At 38.7% G+C, this 14,639-nt stretch overlaps 1 non-coding gene across 1 annotated transcript; it reads right to left on the bottom strand.

Annotated features, from left to right (window-relative positions):
* Window positions 1-6,044: 6,044 nt before the first annotated feature.
* Window positions 6,045-6,173, bottom strand: LOC150022138 (small nucleolar RNA SNORA25). Its single transcript, XR_016513723.1, has one exon. It is a non-coding gene; the product is annotated as a small nucleolar RNA SNORA25 (small nucleolar RNA).
* Window positions 6,174-14,639: the final 8,466 nt, after the last annotated feature.

Genomic DNA, 14,639 nt, shown 5'->3' with positions numbered 1-14,639 from the left:
GTATCACAACTTTTTCTCCCCTTTGTTCCACTCTGCCTAGTACCCCGCTTCCCTCCAGCAACCCCACCCCCTTTAGTTCATGTCCATGGGTCGTGCATATAAGTTTCTTTGGCTTCACCTTTTCCTATATTATTCTTAACTTCCCCCGGTCTATTTTGTACCAACCAACTATGCTTCTTTATCTCTGCACTATTTCCTCATTTCTCCCTCTTACCCCTCCCATATGATAACCCTCCAAATGATCCCAATACCTATTATTTTATTCCTATTCTGGTTTGCTTCTTTGGATTTTGATTTTATTTTTTAGACTCAGTTGTTAATAGCTGTGAGTTTGTTGTCATTTTAGTGTTCATAATTTTGATCTTCTTTTTCTTAAGTAAGTCCCTTTGACATTTCGTATAGTAATAGTTCAGTGATGATGAGTTCCTTAAGCTTTACCTTGTCTGGGAAGCACTTTATCTGCCCTTCCGTTCTAAATGATAGTTTTTCTGGATAGAGTAGTCTTGGTTTTAGGTCCTTGCTTTCCATCATCTTGATACTTCTTGCAAGTCCCCTCTTGCCTGCGAAGTTCCTTTTGAGAAATCAGCTGAAAGTCTTATAGGCACCCCTTTGTAGGTAATTCTTGCTTTTCTCTTGCTGCTTTTAAGATTCTTTCTTTATCTTTAACCTTTGGCATTTTAATTATGATGTGTCTTGGTGTGGTCCTTTTTGGGTCTAGCTTGTTTAGGACTTTCTGTGCTTCCTGTACTTGTATGACTATTTCCTTCACCAAATTTGGGGAGTTCTTCTTAATTATTTTCCCATGTAAGTTTTTAATTTCTTGCTCTTCCTCTTCTCCTTCTGGCACTCCTATGGTTCAGATGTTTGCATGTTCAAAGTTGTTCCAGAGGTTCCTAAGCCTCTCCTCATTTTAAAAAAATTATTGTTTCCTCATTCTGTACTGGTTGACTGTCTTTTTCTTCCTTATGCTCCAAATCATTGATTTGAACCTTGGTTTCCTTCCTTTCACCACTGGTTTTGGGTGGATTTTCCTTCATTTCATTTAGCATAGCTTTCACTTCTTCCCGTATGCATTTGCCATACTTAAGGATATCTGTCAAGCTTGTGAGCATCTTCATCACCAGTGTTTTGAACTTTACATCTGTTAGGTTGGCTATCTCCTCGTCGCTTAGTTCTCCCACTGGAACCTTGACCCATTCCTCCTTTTGGGCCATAGTTTTCTATCTCCTCAATTTGACAGACTCCTGTGTTTGTTTGCCTCTGTGTCTTAGAGCTGTTGCACTTATTATGTTGTAAGGGGCAGAGCATTAGTTATTCATAAGTATAGGGCGACCCATTTCACCACGTTGTGGTGCTGTTTGTGAGGAGGGGTCTGAGAGGAAACAATTTTGCTTGCTCAGCACTCGCCCCTTTTCCAGGCACTTCTCCCACTTCCGTATGGGACTGGGGCCTCTCTAGCTGTTGCCCTGGCTGTTGTTCCCAGAGTGGGTGGGTCTGTGGATGTTCTAGGACCGTGGGGGCCCTTTAAACAAGTGGACTTTGCTGAGAGACCAGCAGTTTCTGCCTCCACCCCAACCCCCATGAGTTTGCACAGTCAAAAGCAATGAGGCCCTATTTTCCCTGGCATTGGAACCGTGAGCTGTGCGGTCTAATCTGTTGCTGGGAGTGCTCCCTCGGTGTCCCTCCTGACTTTTTAAAATGAGTGAATGCGGTTTCCGTCAGCCTGCTAACTGCCGCTGCTGCTGCCGCTGCCGCCACCACACTGCATCCTCTCCACCCTGGCTCCGCCCCTCCTACCTGTCTGAATGAGTATTTCTTCTTTATATCTTTGTTTGCTGGACTTCCATGCAGCTCAGTTTTCTGAAACTTCTGGTTGTCTCTAGTTTTGAGGTAGTTGTACTCCTTCTTAGTTGTGGAGGGAGACGCAACGTGTCTGTCTAGGCCTCCATCTTGGCTGGAAGTCTCACAAATGTACATTTTTGATGCCCATATGAGAAAGGAATATTTTTTAAGCCCTCAATCAGCTTCCTTGTATGGGGTAGCTATTTCCATTCATATTTAAATTTAATAAATGATTGTGAAATAGAAAAAACGTGGGACTAGGTTATTTTCTTAATTTCATCTATTATTTTATTCAGTTACTAATTACTCTAACCTCTTATACATTAAAAGCTGAGTGCTAGGTGCTGACAGAGGTAGAAAAATATTCCTAAGTGAATTATGCTACCAACATGCCTGTAATTTAATAGTGATAATTGATAGAGGAGGGAAATATGTGTCATTAGCACAGATAAGATGCCCCAGTGTGTGGGTATACAAAAGTGATTATGAGGAGGTGACATTGTGAGATGGCTTGAAAAATTGCTTGGCCCTATATTTCAGGAAAAAAGTCATTACATCACCAAAGCCAGAAAGACCATGAAGGAAGAAAGGGATTTTTTTATTAGTTAATGATTTTGAGAGCTTGTTGAAGGAATCTGAAAGAACAATCTAGACCAGGCTTTATCAAAAAGTTTTGAGAATTAAGCTCTAATGCTCATCTTATGTAATGAATTTCCTTCTGTCATGTGTATCTAGAATGCAACTAGCTATGTACCATTGTTGGAAGAATTGAGAAAATTGTTACATGATTGAAAAAGGCTGTTCTACTCTGTACATGTTTTAAATTCAAGGTTATATTTAATTAGTATAGAATATCTCAGCTTCTTGTCAAACTTCCATATCTAACCCAATAAGAAATAAGATGGGCAGTAGACTTGATGTCTGCTGAGCTCAACATTGGGTAAGAGGCTACATAAGTAAGTGAAGATAGCAAAAAGAAGTTAAAGAAATTTCTCTTACTCTTGAAGATCAAGTAACCTAATTAGGAAGACAAATGCAAGGACGAGTACATGAGAATAGCTTAACAGCACAATCTAAATATTGGCCAGTGATATCGTAGTCTTTGAGTGTGGACAAAGAAATGTAGGGTGGTAATTTGCATTAAAGAATAATAAGGGTTGGCTGAGTTGAAGCAGAGAGGACATTCTTGAGGGACTGAATCAAGATATTGGCAAGCCATTGATTCATCATTTTAAAAAAAGTTGACATGTGAGCAGGAATTTTATGAGCCAAATAATCGAGACTTTATAGAAATGCTGATGTTTGGGTGGGCTTTCCTTGTTTTTCGGGAAAATGTTTTATGTACAAAAATCTTTTCTTGACTCATATTCGTGCTTCTCAAATCTGTTGGATTTTTGTCCCCTGGAGGCTGACATCTATCTAATACTTGAATTGTGAAAAAATGTCCCCGTTGATAAGCTCTTTTCATTGACAGTGACAACATTTCCTTTTGGAAATCACTGAGTGCTGCCTTCACAAAACGCACAGTGCAACATGATGAAAACTTTAAAGGGAGTGCAAGCTCCTATAAAGGTGAATTCTGTATGCCCTGGGTGTGGTTGACTGATAAAGATTTCTCTCTTAGGATGTGGGGTTTCCTAAGGGATTCTGAGGTACCGCTGTTTGGACTCACCAGGTCTCTTAGCCTTGGAGCAGAAAACCCCACTGTATATTTCTAGTACCCATTTCGTGAGTACGTGGCCCAAACCACCAATTTGTAATTGTAACACCTTGAGGTGAAATGTGAAGGGCTGGTCCTACTGCAGGTGGAGGAGGAGAGGTGGGGATGTTTTCTGAGGCTGGAATAACGTGACAGCGCCTGTGATACTGGAGCACAGCATGTTGAAGTATCACATAAGTGATGCAGAGCATTTAATGAGTCAGGACTGAAAACTTTAATTAGCTTGTAGGGCTTTTTATTATTTTATTTATTTATTTTTGTTCATTATATTTTCTGCTCAGTCTCTGTGGATGTACTGCATTTTCATCATCAAATGACTGGCTGGCTATTTTTGTCAAACAAGAACCCTGAAACCATCAAGTGAGTGCGGAGACAGTCTGCCCGCTCTGTCAACAGGATGAAAGTGAGTCTCAGGCTTTTTTAATTACAAAGATAACATGTTCGCTCATCTAATAATGAAGATGGTTAGCAATCTTAAATTTTAATAATCAATTACTGAAAGTAATTCTCCATTAAACCACAAGAGAGCCATTAAATCTCAAAAGATGGAACATGCTGTATGTAACAGTAGCAAATTTTCTATTTTTAAATATCATTAGGGAATATCTGATTGTTTCATTTCTCTGCATTTCTTTTACCTTTTTCCTCATGCAGACCATCTCATTTTCCGCAGGAAGACAGCACATGATCTTATAAATAATAAAAGAAAACCCTTGCAAGACTTGATCCAGGGGTGTGAAATATGTGCTAAGAATGTAATTTATTTCAGTCTAGCATATTTTGACTGAATAATAAGGAAGATGACTAATTAATATTATACTATGCTGTGGGCAAGGCAGCACAGTAAGCTAATCCCTGCTCCTCTCACCTTTGGAGACCCACGTTCAAGCCTTAGAGGAGTCACAACTGCTGAGCACAGTTTGGGGGAAAAGGAGGGGAAGGTGTCAGAAGACTTTTCCTGGCTGTGAAGACCCCTGTCCATATTCTAAAACAACCTGAACATCAGCTTCTGCTCTGAGGAAATGAGGGAAAAGACAAATGATTGCGACTTGGCTGTGGCAATTTGGCCGACTTATATGTCAAGGGGAGATAGCTCCGTGACAGCTTCAGCTGCCCTAGCTCTAGCCTGGTTTAGCCAGCTCACTTTCATCCCACTTAAATATTTGGAATTCAATGGAATAAAAGAAAAGGTGTGTGTGTGTGTGTGTGTGTGTGTGTGTGTGTGTGTGTTCAAATAAGATGTTAGATTGTGGTGAGGCACAATAACGAGGTGACCAGAAAACAGTGAATTATTTAGAATCAAATTAGCCTACGTTTCCAGTAGAAGCAGCTGATTCCATTTCTGCAGTATCCAGAGCTCAAAAAAGTAGTTTGTGACTGAGCTTTATTTCTAAGGCATTTGATTAGTGTTCAGACAATGGAAAGGTCACTTTTAATCTAACCAGTGTTACCACTTCTGTACTATCACCATGTGGTCTGTGGGATGCAGGGAACTTGACTACCTCCAGTTTCATGAACAGCATGGCCAGAGATGAGGGTCTTTCCATGTTAATTGTTTTTCTGTCATGGCGTTCCCAGGAAGTAGTTTGAGCTTCTCTGGAAAGGATTAAAGCAGAAGTTCTGTAAAGCCAGGCAAAGTTGGGGGATAGTAAGAGGGATTTCATGGCATGGGTAATTAAAATGCAGTTCCTTTGTACTTGTCCACAGGAAATTTCAAGTTTTGGGATAGTGTAGGGTTCCTCTTTCTCTCATTCTGCTATGCGGACTTTAGTCATCATTGGAACCATCACCAGAGAGAAGCTGGCTTGGTGGAAATGAGGGAATGTTGGCTCTCAACCTCAGGAGTTCTTTAGGTGAAATTGGAAACTGTTCCCTGTACACGGAGAGTAGAAAGAGACAGAAGAAAGAAGCAGACCACTCCAGACTGGTAGGTGGCAGGTTTAACAAGCAAGGGAACTTACATAACGAGGCTTATCTTGGCCAGTGGCAAGATGAATAGATCTCTGAACATGCAGAAGCCTTACCAGGATTCCGTCGTATACACAGTTCAGATGGTCTCAATAACACATTAGTCTCTCAAGGCTGCTCCTTAAAGTAGCTCCTAGTACAGGAATGATGGGCAGAGCATACATTTCAAAGACAGGAGTAGGGGAAAGGAGCCTCGATTGCTCTTGTCCAACTTGCCAGTCAAGTGACAGTCACAGCCTCTCAATGACCTCCTCCAACAAGGAAATGTGATACATATTGGATACTTTTTGTCTTTGTTAGCACATATGATAGGTGGTGTAGTGAGGAGAATTAGAAGAAAGTCTCTGTTAAAAGTTTAGGTTATGATGTAAATTCCAATTATTCAGTTATGATGACTAATTCATGTTCTATTAGTATGTGTAACTGGGTGTGAGAGTTATATATATATATAACTTTTAGACATAATTTGCTTTTCCAAATCACTAATCATGGATTATAATGCATGAACCATCAGGATTATATCTCCTCAAAAATACTTAGCACTTATGAGTGACTATGGCATCCTATGTAAAACATCAATATTTGGTAATAGAATTAAGAGCTCCTGGTTTCACAGCCCTGTAAGCCCTCTTTGAAATGACCTGTACATGTTTTAACTGGAACAGAAAGACACTTGACCTCTGGATGACATAGACAGGTTTCAAGAACCAGAAATCATGACAATCGCATCTGTAAATGCCATGGAACGGAGTCCACATTAGTGGGTTTACTTCTGCTTGATACGTGCATTCTTGAGTGCTCTTCCACATCCCATTTTCTACAGAAACAAATCTGGTCCTTCAAAAGGGCACATCTAGGATATTTTTTCTTTTATTTCAAATCTATCTTTAGAGACAAATTACAGCTCTTGATGTTGTGGTTTAGTAAAGCTGCTCTTTAGGGGGCGTATATGCTACTCCTGTAATGGGTGTAAAAATAAGGTGACTCAGAGTATGGAGAATTCAGCTTTATGCTGCCTGCTAGCTTTTGGGGGGCTGTTTCTGATTGGTCCCAGTGGTGTGCACAGGTAACTGAGCAACATACATTGGGTGTGCCTCTATTTGGTTTACAGGTCAGGCTGTGGATTGCTTCCCCTCAGAATGTTTACTACTTCAGAGTGGGAGAGGGTCAGCTCTTAGTGGCTTCTTTAAGAAATATCTGATGTTCCACAGAGAGTTTGAGAAAAGGGCATTGCCGAATCTCCCTTCCCTCCCTGGTGGTATTTAGGATGTTCCCTAGAGGTGGAAGAGTCATCCGTGGCATAATTGAAAGCAGAATTCTACTTGTATTCCAGAGAGAAGATGGCAAAGTCAGCAGGGAGCCAAATGAGGGAATCCTCTGTGACTTACTGAGAAGCAGAGAACAGAGTAAGGGCAAAGCCTAAGGGATACCTAATCTAACACCCAGTGAGGGCCGCAGAGGCAATTAGGTAAACTTGCCTGGAAGGCTCAGGGCTAGAATTATAGAAAGGTAGGAGCAACATTTTAGGGAAGCTTTAGGCATAGGCTCTCAGATTACTGAGGAGAATTGGAATGACTTGTAAAGATTAATGAGCAGCCCTAGCTACACCCAAACTAAGGACTTCTGACTCAAAGTACTAGCTTTGTCACCTTATAAGAAGATTGTGTACATGAGATAAGTGATTTTCCAATGAGGTGCAATGCACCAAGGGTGCCATGTGGCAGAGAGCGTGTGGGCTTTAGAACCTCAGACACTTACGGCTCGATGACTTTGAGCAATTTCTTTAACCTCTTTAAGCCTCATTTTCTCATCTGTTCGGTGAAGGTAAAAGTAGTATAGGGTTTCTCAGCTTTGGCACTACTGACATGTTGAACTGAATAATTCTCTCTCTCTCTCTCTCTTTTTAAAAGATTTTATTTAGTTATTCAGAATGTGGGAGGGAGGCAGAAGAACATCGATGGAAGAGAGAAGCATCAGTTGATTGATTCTTGTATGTGCCCCCACTGGGGACCAAACCCACAACCCAGGCAGGTGCCCTGACTAGAATCAAACCTGCGACCTTCCATTTTGCTGTATGACACCCAACCAACTGAGCCCACAGGTCAGGGCTGAATTGGATAATTTTTGGTTTTCATGTGCATTGACAGTTGTTTATCAGAATTCCCGGCCTCTACCCCTTAGATGCCAATAACACAATTTCAATAACCAAAAATGACTCCAGACATTGCAACCTGTTCCCTTTTGTCAAAATGGTCCCATTGCACTAGTGTAAGAATGGTAATAATGAAATTCTATGTAAAGCACTTGGCATGGTATCTGGCATGTAATAATTGCTCAATAGATATTCAATATTACTTTTGCTGATTGATTAAAAATCTGAGCAATATTTTTATTAGATATTAAATAATGCCAGATGTTAGGAGACACCATTCACTCTCTTAGGTAATGTGTGAATATTCTTCACCAGAGTTTCAACTAGTACTCCTGTCCTTTCCTTTGAGTAAGGGGAAGCTGTTTTTTTAAAAACCTTTTTATTTTTCAGTGTTCACATGCTTAGTTTATGTATACTTTGCAGATGCATTCACAGCTCACCTGGTAGAGGGTTTGCAGAACAGTAGCTGCATGATTAAGTGATTAAACACTGCAATGTTCTTCACATATTCTGGGAGAACAATTACAAGTTCCTCAATATAATACACATCTGGATGTTGAGTAGCTGCCCATAATATTTTTATCTGGGAAGACATTCATGACAATTATATGTAACCTTTCATTACAAATGTGCTTATATCATTTCTGAACCATAGATTATTTACTGACTTTGTTGACATAATCTAAAGGGGAAGGATGATCTTCCTTTCTCTTTATCATGTACATTTAATGTCCTATCTCTTGGGGGCTATTATTTGACAGCATGTACAATAATATGATCATTCAAAATGCAATTCTAGCTTCTCCTTGAACTTAGTGATTAAAAAACAAACAAGATACCATGATCTTCTGAGCCTTGGCTTCATATGTAACTCCCACCACTTCTTCAGCAAAAGCAAGCTTTAGGTTGCTAGTTAGAATAGGCATGAACAGCCAAGGTAATTTCTTCCTGCATTAATCTTAAACTCTTTTTTAAAAAAATATGTTTTATTGATTATGCTGTTACAGTTGTTCCAATTTCTTTTCCCTCTGCTCCCCTCCACCCAGTGACACCCCCTTCCTCCAGCTGTCTCCCTCTTTTAGTCCATGTCCATTGGTTGTGCATATAGTTCTTCTCAACCTCTTCCTGTCTACTCCATTTCCTCCTACTATGCTTCTTAATTCCTGCATCACTCCCTCCCTTTTCCCCCTTTCCCCTCCCTGCTGACCTCCCCACTGATATGTTCCCCATACCTATAATTCTTTTCCCACTCTTGTTGCCTATTTAGTTTGCCTTTGTTTTGATTCCTTAGCTTCTGTTGTTGGTTCTTGTGATGCAGTTTTCATTTTAATGTTCATAGTTTTGATCCTCCTTCTCCTAAACAAGTCCCTTTAACATCTCATATAACAGGGATTTGGATCTAATGAACTCCTTCAGTTTTACTTTGTCCTGGAAGCACTTTCTCTGCCCTTCTATTCTGAATGACAGCTTTGCTGGAGAGAGTATTCATGGCTGTAGGATTTTTATTTTCATTACTTTGAGTATTTCTGGCCTGTCTCTTCTTGTCTGCAGAGTCTCCTTTGATAAATCAGCTGATAGTCTAATTGGGAACCCTTTGTACATAATTCTTTTCTTCTCTCTTGCTGCTTTTAAGGTTCTCTCTTTATCTTTAATTTTTGACATTTTGATTATAAAGTGTCTTGGAGTGGTTCTCCCTGGGTCCAGTTTATTTGGAACTCTCTGTGTTTCCTGGACCCGTAAGTCTATTTCCTTCCCCAAATTAGGGAAGTTCTATTTCATTATTTTTTCACATAATTTTTCAATTTCTAGTTCTTCACCTCTGGCAATCCTACAATTTGAATGTTTGCTTTCTTATAGCTGTCCCAGAGGTTTCTGATCCTCTCCTCACTTTCCTCACTTTTTGTTTCCTCTTTCTGCACTGGTTGACTGTTTGTTCCTTCCCTATGTTCTGATTTGTTGATTAGATCTCTGGCTTTTGTTTCCTCACCACTTGTCTCGTATGTGTTTTTGTTAATTTCAGCAGGAATAGCTTTCATTCTTTCCCCATCTTGTTCAATATCTTTTGTTAATTCTGTAAGTTGCCTTATGACTATAGCTCTGAACTGAGCCTCAGAAAGATTTTCTATTTGTTCATTGGTTAATTCTCATATTTGCTTTTTGGTTAGCTGCATGACTGGTATTTTAATTATTATTCCTGCCGTTCTGACCGTTTTCATTTATCTTTCCTTCTTGGGGGGGGGGCTGTCACACCTCCTATGCTATCAGGTGCTGAGCCCTGAGCACTCATCACTACCCAGTGACCCTTCTCACCATGCTGTGGTGCTTTGTGCAGAGGTAGGGGTGCAAGATGGATTCCTGCTGTTTGCGCTCCACTGAGAGACTGGAAAGCTCCTCTTCCATCCCCACACCCTCTGGGCCTCACAGTTTGAGGCAATGGAGGTCTGCCTTCCCCAGCATTAGAATTGCGAGCTGATGGGTCTCGACTACAGCTGGGCCTGCTCCCCTGGCATTTCTCGAAGTCCCCCTGCTGTTGCCGCTGCTGCCGCTGACAGCTCAGCTTGACCTGTCTGCCCTGGCTTCGCCCCTCGCACCCCTCTGGGTGAGCACCACTTATTTATAACTTCATATGTTGGACTTCCATGTAGCTTTATTTTCTGGAACTTCTGGTTATTTCTGGTTTTGCGGTAGTTGTAGTCCTTTTTAGTTGTGGAGGGAGACAGAGTGTGTCAGTCTAAGCTTCCATCTTGGCCGGAAGTCTAATCTTAAACTCTTTAAGAGTCATCAAGGTTTTATTTCTTTGGCTCCAGATTGAACGGTTGGATTTTGCAGAAAGCATAAAAAATTGCACAGGGGGTATTAAATTAAAACAAAAGACAGAACTGCCATTAAGGCAACTTTACAGAGAGGTGGAGGGAAATCTAAAAGTCCCTGATTTTCACATTTATATGTATATATTTTTTAAAAGAAAACATTGGGCGAAGAAGAACCATCCTGCATTGGAAATATTTGGGTTTGGTTCTCTCACTTAATTTGTTTAGAGTGAAACGTCTATGGTAATATATAGAACACCAATTCAACAGAATCTTTAGGCAAAATATTTAGGAAAGTGGCACATTAGAATTAGAATATTGCCCTGGCTGGTGTGACTTAGTGGACTGAGCCCTGGCCTATGAATCAAAGGGTCACTGGTTTGATTCCCAGTCAGGGCACATGCCTAAGTTGTGGGCCGGGTCCCTAGTTGGGGGTATGTGAGGGGCAAACACACATTGATATTTCTTCCTGTCTTTCTCCCTCTCTTCCCCTCACTCTAAAAAAAAAAAAAAAAAATCTAAAAAGAAATAATTATAGTATTTATTTAAGAAATTGCAAAAGCAATTTGAAGGACCAAATCAAAACAAAGTTGTTGTGTGATCTTTGAGGTTATCTGTCAATCATCTTCCCTCTCCATCAGCTCTTGTTTCCTGTACAACTTTATTAGCCCCAAATAGACATTCTCATGCTTTCCTGATTTTTCTCTCAGGACATTCGTCTTCACCACTGCCTTAATGTTATGGGTCAAAATCTGTCCTTTCAACTCTCTTTTTTAGTTACACCTGTGCACACTGATTGTACCTTTATTTCATTACTCCTATTTACTTAGGTGAATTTTTTGTACTATTATTTTGTACTAGTTAGTATATTGCTTAGCAAATTTGTGCTGGTTGCATGTATTTCATATCTTCCCAAGAAGATTGTTATATCTTGGAAAGCATAAAATGCTTGAATTTTATTTTTCTCAAAGTTTCCATCAAGGTGTTTTGAGTGTATAGCAAGCATGTGTTGGGGGAATTAATAAATACTAGCTTGAACTATTTTACAGTGAGCTTTTATGAAGAACCACTTATTTAAATGTTTAAATTTTTTGATGAATATATACACAAGGTCTGTCCAGAAGAGGTCCAGCCATTGTCAATATAATAAGAATGGTTTGCACAACAACATTGATGTAACCTGGCAGCCAAGGAGAGTGGACTGAAATGTGCATATGTGAACAATTGTGATTTAACTTTCCTAGTCAGTGGGGATGGTAAATGCCACTGAGTGAGCATGTGTACTATGTGGCTGTCGCACTCAAAATGACTGAGTGAGTATAGCAACGAATCTACATCCAATTTTGCCTTAAGCTTGAATATTCCTCCAGGGGAACCATTTGGATGATCCAGAAGGCTGCAGCTTGATTGGCAGCTTTATCATGACAACATGCCCACTCATGCCTTATGTCTCGCACAGAGTTTTTTGGTGAAACATCAAATCACCCAGGTGATTCAGTGCCCTACAAGATTTAGCACCTTGTGACTTCTGGGTTTTCCCTAAACCAAAATCACCTTTGAAAGGAAAGAGATTTCAGACCATCAATGAGATTTGGAAAAATACCATGGGGCAGCTGATGGAGATAAAAACTGTGAGGTCCCAGGTGCCTACTTTGAAGGGAACTGAGGTGTCATTGTCCTACATACAATGTTTCTTGTGTCTTGTATCTTCTTCAGTAAATGTCTCTGATTTTCATATTACATGGCTGGATACCTCCTGGACAGACCTCATATATATAATAACCAATAACAATATCAGGAATATCACTGAATCAGAATGGTGCACTATTATAATCTAGTCTAATTCTTGTTTGCAGGTGGAACCCTTCATGGATAAGTAAATGACTCACCAGGTAAAAACTTAACAATCAGCTTATTAGGGTAACTGGATATTTCTACTCACAGGCTCTAGTTTTCATTTCTTAGTGTCACTTCCCCTATTAGTTAAATACTACCAATGAAAAGACACACTGATCTAAAATAAATATAATGCTATCAGATCACCTTACACTTTGCTAGAGGGGCAATACATAGCCTGTTGGAGTTCTCATCTTTAAGGACACACAGATTGGAGATTAAGGGCTGGCTTTGCCACTCCCGAGCCTGGAGAACTCAGATAAGTAAATTTAACTCCAGGCTTTTTTTATTTATCTATAAAATGGGACTGGCAATTGTACTTATCTCAAAGCACCTAACACATCTGATATATTTTATATGGTATATAAAAAGCTGTTAGTATATGTTCTCTATAATTATTAAGACTTTAGGGCTTGACAATTTAAAAATAATTTTTAAAATATTAATCTAAGTTTTATAGATACTACATGTATATTCCAAAACATATATTTTATGTTATACTTTAAGAAATATATTTTTCTACTCTATTTTGTCCATGTCCCCAGGAAGATTTATTTTAATTATAGTTTTCTCTAAATTACCAAGAGAAAAAATATCTTTTCTTTTGAGTTTTCAGTTTAGATAATTTTGATGTTATAGATACTTTTGTTTTCACTTTTAGAACTGTCATGATACTATTTTAAAAATAGCTGTCAACATCCTTAAAAATTACTTTGTAGTTTTAGTCATATATCTCTTTAAGGGACTACATTTTCTTTTCAAAAAGTGAAATGATAAAAAAATACTATTGAGATAAATTGTTTATTTTATTCTTTTGTATCACAATATTTTATAACTACTTCTTTAAAACATAGGTTGACTATAAAATTGAGTGAGGACAATATCAAATTTATTTTATTAATTTTATACTTCATCTGCTTTAATTTCAAATTATACCTCTTTTCTCAGGTAATTGGAAAAGATATCTTTCTGGAAAATGAGTTACATAACATTAATTTTTTTAACATTTGCTATTATCTAAGATCACACTAGCACAAATGCCTTTTCCTGGTTACAGGAAGGTTTGAAGTATGGCTGCACCAGGGCAAACTCCAAGTACCTACTCTACATAAATTAATCTCCCAAAGGAAAATGCATTATGCTTATAATTGAAGTTACCATTTCTAATACCACCATTAATGCTGATTGAATCTTAAATTTGTGTTGGGATCATTTATTTGAAGACACTATATCTTTTAAAAATTCAAGTCAAGTACACCCTGTAAAGGTTAATCTACAGTCTTGAAGCTATTTCTTAGGCTTTGGCAACCTGGAGAAGGTCAGATTATGAATGTATGCAAAAATAAGAGCCTATTTTTTAAAACAGTAGAAAGAGAACTGTTTTACAGAAAGATAGGGATTGGCAATTTAACTTAAGTGTTTTATTTTTTAAATATAAAGAGCTGTTAGATGTGTTCATGACATAATCAATTTTTTAACTCATTATTTTCATTTTGTTAAATTAGAATTTTCACATTAAGCCATTTCCTTTATTCTTTCTTCATATGGTGAGTCCCAGAAATGAGTAACCTCCTCCAACTAGGTCCATTTTTTGTCCATGGATGGTTGCCATCACTACCCACCAAGCTGCTGTTTTTAAACACTTTGAGGGAGGGTCACTCTTGATGCCTTTTTTTCTCTTCCTTTGCCACATCCAATAAATCTTAAGTGCTATGTTGTCCCCCGAAAGCTACAGAAGACGTGGAAAACATCTACCTCTTTCTATTCTCCTTATCATTGCTTTAGTGCAAACAACAGCTATCTAGCCTTTAGGCTGAACTTTATGAAATTGGCATTTGTGTCAGATGAAAATACTCATATATTCACAATTTGTGTATTTGAACCTAAATAATGTCCTCTTCTAATTTATTTGTTTTACCCTGCAGTAAGAGAAAAATTAAGAAAACCCAAATCTGATCAAATTTTTCCTTGTTACCCCCTTTTAATGGTTTTCCCTTTGTCCCCATGGTAATGACCAAATTCCTCAAATTCCTTTTCCTGACCTGCATGAGCTGGTCTCTACTGATTTCTTTAGTATCATTTTTTGCAATTTTCTACCTATGCAATTTTGCTCATCTTATCTCTGGTCTTTTGTACACATCGTTTCTTCTACATGGTCTAACTTCACTGTCTCTTTTCTTAGCTTAATCTAATTAATTTTTTATATTTCAATGTATCCAACACTCTCTGTAACCTCCCAGATCTGAGGAGC

This window comes from Furipterus horrens, unplaced genomic scaffold (assembly GCF_987537825.1).
Source record: "Furipterus horrens unplaced genomic scaffold, mFurHor1.1.pri manual_scaffold_1, whole genome shotgun sequence".
Classification (NCBI taxonomy): Eukaryota; Metazoa; Chordata; class Mammalia; order Chiroptera; family Furipteridae; genus Furipterus; species Furipterus horrens.
Note: the sequence above shows the minus strand (reverse complement) of the source record. Positions and strands in the feature narration are given on the sequence as shown.